This window comes from Grampus griseus (genome assembly GCF_964374135.1).
Source record: "Grampus griseus genome assembly, chromosome: 14".
NCBI lineage: Eukaryota > Metazoa > Chordata > Mammalia > Artiodactyla > Delphinidae > Grampus > Grampus griseus.
This window is the reverse complement of record NC_139008.1, coordinates 76,780,551-76,786,722: the sequence shown is the minus strand read 5'-3', so window position 1 is coordinate 76,786,722 and position 6,172 is coordinate 76,780,551. Positions and strand designations below refer to the sequence as shown.

The window sequence follows — 6,172 nt, the reverse complement described above, 5'->3', positions numbered from 1 at the left end:
TAAGAGTTTGTGACCTGATTCTGTCTCATATAGAGACTGAGTTTCCTCATCTGTGCAATAAGAGTGAGAATCATGCTAGTTCTCACCTCACAAGGCTGTTGTGATGAGTAACAAAGTGTGCCAGTCAAGGGCTTCCCTGGCGGCACAGTGGTTAAGAATCCGCCTGCCAATGCAGGGGACACGGGTTCGAGCCCTGGTCTGGGAAGATCCCACATGCTGCAGAGCAACTAAGCCCATGCGCCACAACTACTGAGACTGTGCTCTAGAGCCCGTGTGCCACAACTGCTGAAGCCCGCACACCTAGAGCCTGTGCTCCACAAGAGAAGCCACTGCAGTGAGAAGCCCATGCACAACTAGAGAAAGCCCACACGCAGCAACGAAAACCCAATGTAGCCAAAAAGAAAAAAAAAGAATAAACCTTTTAAAAAGGTGTGCCAGTCAAGTACCTTAGCAGTCCTGCCACAAGGCAAGCGTCTGATTCACTTTTTTTTTTTAAAATATTTATTTATTTTGCCGGATCTTAGTTGCGGCACACTGGATCTTTGTTGCAGCATGCAGGATCTTTAGCTGCGGGATCACAGCATGCCGGCTTCTTCGTTGCGGCGTGCAGACTCTTAGCTGCGGCATGCATGTGGGGTCTAGTTCCCTGACCAGGGATCAAACCCGGGCCCCCTGCATTGGGAGCACGGAGTCTTACCCACTGGACCACCAGGGAAATCCCAGATTCATTCTTTCATTTAATATTTATTGAATGGCCTACCATGTGCCAGGATCTGTGCTGTGTGCCATGGAGGGGCCACAAAGGAGGGACAGCTGCTATCTACACTATCTATCTCTTGTACTATCTACCATGGAGTCATGGTCTAATGTAGGGAGACAGATGACAAACATATATGCTACATAAACATACACATATAATGTATGTATACTGTATACACATAGGCACTATTTATTAGGCAGTGGAAAATAATACGAAGAAAAATATAAGGGAATAGAAAGTGATGGGGAAGATTGTTTTAGATAGGTTCCCAGATAAGGTGACATTTAAGTAAACAAAGGGAACCATGCAAAGATCTGGCAGGGCTGGGCCTGGTCATTCATTCCAGGTTGGAGTGCACCTAAAGTGATGGAGGAGTTAGACCTGTGTGACTGAAAGAGAAGGGAGGAGATGAGGTCAGAGGTTAATGGAGAGGAAGATGGTCCAGGCCATTGAGTCCAGCTTTTACTGTGTGAGGTGGGGAGACACAGGACGGTTGAGCAGGACAGTGGTGTGATCTCTGGTTTTCAAGGGCACTCTGGCTACATATAGAGAATTAGATCTCAGGGAGCAAAGGTGGAAGTACAGACCAGTAATCAAAGCTTGGATGATGGTGGCTTGGATCCGGAAGATGGTAGCAATGGAGGTGGGAAAAGGGGTGAATGTCAGATGTATTTTAAGGGTAAACCGGGAATTCCCTGGGGATCCGTTGGCTTCTGGGGTCCGGGTTCAATCCCTGGTTGGAGAACTAAGATCCCGCATGCTGCATGGCACAGCCAAAAAAAAAAAAAAGGTAAACCAACGTGGGGAATGGAGCAAAACGTCAAGCGTAACTAAGATTTCTGGCCTGAGCACCTAGCTGACAGTGTTGCGACACCTGGAATAGAAATGGTTGTGGGAGCTGCAGCCTTGGTGGAAGGGGGTCAGTTCAGGTTTGGACATGTTAAGTTGAATGCTCACAGGCATCATGGTGTCAGTAAGGTTTCTAGTCACCAAATACCAGGGGAGGATCTGCTCCCAAACTCAGTTGTTGGCAGGACTCAGTTCTCTGCACATTATTGGCTGGAAGCCAATTGCAATTCCTCACTAGCTTGTTTCACTAAAGTGAGCAAGCCAAGGAATAAGACAGGAAGGGAACTAGGCAAGAGGATGTCAACAAGTCTTTTATAACCTAATATCAGAAGTAATACCCCTCTTGGACTTCCCTGGTGCAGCAGTGGTTAAGACTCCGAGCTTCCACTGCAGGGGCATCAGGCCGTGGTGTGTGGCAAAAAAAAAAGTAATATACCCCTTTAGCGAGTTTTCTATTTACCGGATGCACTAGGTCCACACACTCAAGGGACTTGGAGTCAACATCAGGAATCAGATTAGAAGGTACAAAGTCAAAAAAACCCACAATGGAATCGTATCTTCCTAAGATTAGTCAGATCAAGTATCTGGGACAGAGTAGGGAAGTTAAAGTGAAACCAGATTAGCCCTATGTCACTAGTCTGTTTGGAACTTTCCATGTTTAAACATTAAAATTTTAAGTTTAATATTAAAAGCTCTCTCTGCCCCTAGAGCTTTTTACCTTAAGTATCATTTGGTTCAAGGTCTCTATCTCCAATGACCAAATACAACAGTATTTTGATTCAAAGGATTTTATTTTCTTTCTCCAGATAGGAAGGCTACAAAGTTAGAAATTTTTATCTAAGTTTAATATAATACTTGATTCTTCAAAACAGCCAGAGGCTTTTCAGCTCTGGACACTCGGGTTACACAGCAACCTTATGAGACTGATTCAACTGGAACCTTCATGCTTTCTCAGTAAACAGGGTCATCTTTTTCCAAGAGACCTTGCATTCCAACTCCACAGTTGAGAAACTCCTTAAAAGAAAAAAGATACATCACGATCAGGACTTCATTCTGATGTAAACTGATATAAACAGCTACTTGTTTGGGATGTGGAAGTATCTAGACTTCAGGAACTAGGTGGATGTTGAATTAAGTACCAGACCGAGGAGAGACTTCCAACCTCTCGAGTCTGGCACCTCACTGAAGTCTGTGTTGTTCCTGATAACGTCAAAATGTTCATCATCAATCTACAGCCTTTCTAGGTACAGTAAATTGAGGTAAGGGAGACAAACCCAGGACCACACCAAAAGTTATGTTGATTCTAGAGGGACTTAACACAAATGAAACTCATTCAAAAGATACTTTAGGGACAAATGGGGGCATCTGAAATATAAAGTGGATAAGCAGACATTAGGGATACAAAGTGTTATTTGTTTAAAAAGAAAGGAGGCAGGAGATAGAGACTGCCTGTCTCCTTGGCTTGCTCACTGTGATGCAGCAAGCCACTGTGTTCCTTACCCATGGGGTAAGGAACTGAGGTTGGCCTCCAGCTAACAGTGTGAAGAATTCAACCTTTCAAAAAAAATTACAACCAATTTCAATCTCAACTCAAAAGATGGCTTGGAGCTCCTCATCTCGTATTATCTGCCAAGGCAGAATTAAGTTTTCATTTAATTTTTCCCCCTTTCTTAGGGAAAGACCTGGTAGTACCAATAGGTCAACAGTACTGCCAAGGACACGATCTTCCCCTCCTGTTTTGCCCAACTTGGAACTGGGTACTCAAGTTACTCCCAAGTGGGCAAACCCAACACCTCTCTACCCTGAGCACATTTAGTAATCATTTTACTAAGGAGGGGTTAACACCTAGATAACAATTTGCAGAAACCTCACCTGTTACAGGACAGACTGAACCAAGCTGAGATCAGGCTGCAATCAACCTACTTACGCCCTGACGTACAAAGGGCTCTGGTCCTGTAGGAAGTTAACAGATGAAGCCAAGATAAATGACTTGAATGATGGAAGAGGGAAAAACCCCATAAGGCAAGCCCAATTCCCACTAAAAAAAGCCCCACAGAAAGTAGTCTGTTGGTGGTTAAGCAGAAAACAGATAAACAGAAGTCTTTGTGGCCAATGCATCAGACAAAACTGGCTAATAGTTCAGTTAGATCAACAGGGTCGATCTGACGGGGAAAAAAGTTAAGTCATCAGCTGCTATGGCCATACGAGTCACAGAAAGTAGAAAGCAATGGGGATAACCTCTTTCAAAGAAAAGCAGTTAATAATGGACGTGACTTACCAATTCTCTCCCAATCCTGGATCCATCATGGTCCATTCAAAGTCTGCTTTCTGCCAACAGTGAACCTGAGATGAAAACAGAAACATGACCGCCAGTCAGCTAGATACCCAAAGGAGTGGGGGACAGAGGAGATGCTCAAGCTGGCGTATCAGACAGAAACTGGCTTAGAGAAGTTAGATCAACATGGTCGATCTGTCGGGGAAAAAAGTTCAGTCATCATTTATGCCAGCAGGAAGCTTTTCGCCTCTACATAAAGAACCCTGGGGACTTCCCTGGTGGTGCAGTAGTTAAGGATCCGCCTGCCATTGCAGGGTACATGGGTTCAAGCCCTGGTTCGGGAAGATCCCACATTCCGCGGAGCAACTAAGCCCTTGTGCCACAACTACTGAAGCCCACATACCTACAGCCTGAGCACCGCAATGAAGAGCAGCCCCCGCTTGCCCCAACTAGAGAAAGCCCGTGCGCAGCAACGGAACGCCCAATGAAAGAAGGGAGGGAGGGAAGGAAGGAAGGAGGGAGGGAAGGAAGGAAGAAGAAAAGAAAGAACCCTGAACTAGGAATAAGATTTGGTTCGTCTGTTTCTCTACCTTCGACTTCATGCAGTATTTCAGCACTTCTGTGTCCTGTTCTCGGCAATAAGATAGTAGCTAAGACAAATACCTCTGACTTCTGTGCTTACATTTGATAGAGGCCAGCATGGCTGGCAAGAATTGTGGGGAAATGGCTGGGTTTTACTTAGGTGACTGCAGGGTTTCGACTATGTGTTAGGATGTTACACTTTAATGCAAGATGTCATCACTTAAAACGCGACTTAATACTCTGGGACAGCAAGGTTTAAGGAACACTTCGTCCAAGAAGTCCCACCCTTAAAGTGCATTTCTGGACTCAGTTAAGTTAAGGAGTTGGTAATTAAAGCAAATAGGCCAACAGAAACACATTTGGCTTTCCTTAAAAATGTCATCACACCTAAATGGGAAGGAAATCTGAAAAGAGGGGATATATGTATACATGTAACTGATTCACTTTGCTGTACAGCAGAAACTAACACAACATTGTAAAGCAACTCTACGCCAATAGAAATTTTTAAAAAATGTCATCACATTATCCATCCACTTGGAAGCTTAAGTATAAAAGAAAGCTGTTTATTAAGAAACAAGTGAAGGAATGGCATCTGAAAATGTGCCTTAAACAGCATTACAAAGACATTTAAAATTTAACACCTATTCACTTTCAAGAGATAATTCACTTATTTCACTTTGTAATAAGATATGTTTTTGTGAATTATAATAAAACCAAGCACCCAGAACACCTCAAAGAAAACCTAGTAACTAAAATATGCTAATTGGCTGCCCTTAATCATCTTTTCTTTCCCTCCAAGCTGCCTAGCAAACTAAGAGGCTCCTTAGAGCATGCGTTTCTTACAATAGGCCCAAAGACAAATGCTTACTCCAGAGGTCAGGAGATTGAAGGTTGTTCATGTCTACACGTGGTTTCCTTGAAGGCCCAGCAGGGACCCCTTCCTCCAAGATCCATTCTGTATGCTGTGATCGCGCAAACCTGCGAACCAACAAAGAAAGGTCATCAAGCGCCATCTTCCCACAGTCGGAAGACAACATGGCAGCGCCTTTTGAGGCCGGTGTCTCAGAACTAACTGGCAAGTATTCAAAGACATCAGCATTGTCGATCTGATGGGGAAAAAAGTGAAGTCATCATTTACACCAGCCGAAGACTCCTCAGGCCCGAGCACAAGGCGCGGGCTTTTCCAGCTCTAACTGATCTCCCCAAAGGCGCTGAGGCCTATTTAGGGTCAGAGCAGAGGCAACCACGAGGAGAGGGGGCCACCGGTAGGGGCGACCGCACAAAAAATGGAAAAAGAGGCACAGAGATCTCGAAGCGAGGTTTCCACTCACCACATACAGTAGTAAACCCTGGTTGCCGGGATGCGACGACACGGGAGGAGAAACAGAGGAGCTACGGCGAAGAACGGACAGCACCGAGGACGGAAAAGAACAAGCAGCTCCAAAGCCTCCCTTATATAACCAGAGGGGACTCACGCCTGCGCACTGGGCCCGAGGCGCTTCCTCCCCGCCCCCCAAGCCGCGCCACGCGAGGCCCTCTGGGAAATGTAGTCGCCGCGCCGCCCAGGCGGAGGAGGCCTAATGGTTGTCAAGGCGACACTAGCCCCGCCCCTTCCCGGTACACACGAGGCCACCCGGGCTCGTCGGCCTCGCCGCCATGTCGCGCTTCACACGCACCAAGCTGTCCGCTGGGTCCCCGCTCCTTTG

The 6,172-nt window shown here is 45.8% G+C and overlaps 1 long non-coding RNA gene across 1 annotated transcript; it reads right to left on the bottom strand.

The window, feature by feature from the left end:
• Positions 1 to 2,387: 2,387 nt before the first annotated feature.
• Positions 2,388 to 5,937, bottom strand: LOC309833286. Its single transcript, XR_014297739.1, has 5 exons — positions 5,798 to 5,937; positions 5,335 to 5,444; positions 3,888 to 3,952; positions 3,482 to 3,562; positions 2,388 to 2,623 (listed from the first exon to the last, which is right to left on the bottom strand). It is a non-coding gene; the product is annotated as an uncharacterized lncRNA (long non-coding RNA).
• Positions 5,938 to 6,172: the final 235 nt, after the last annotated feature.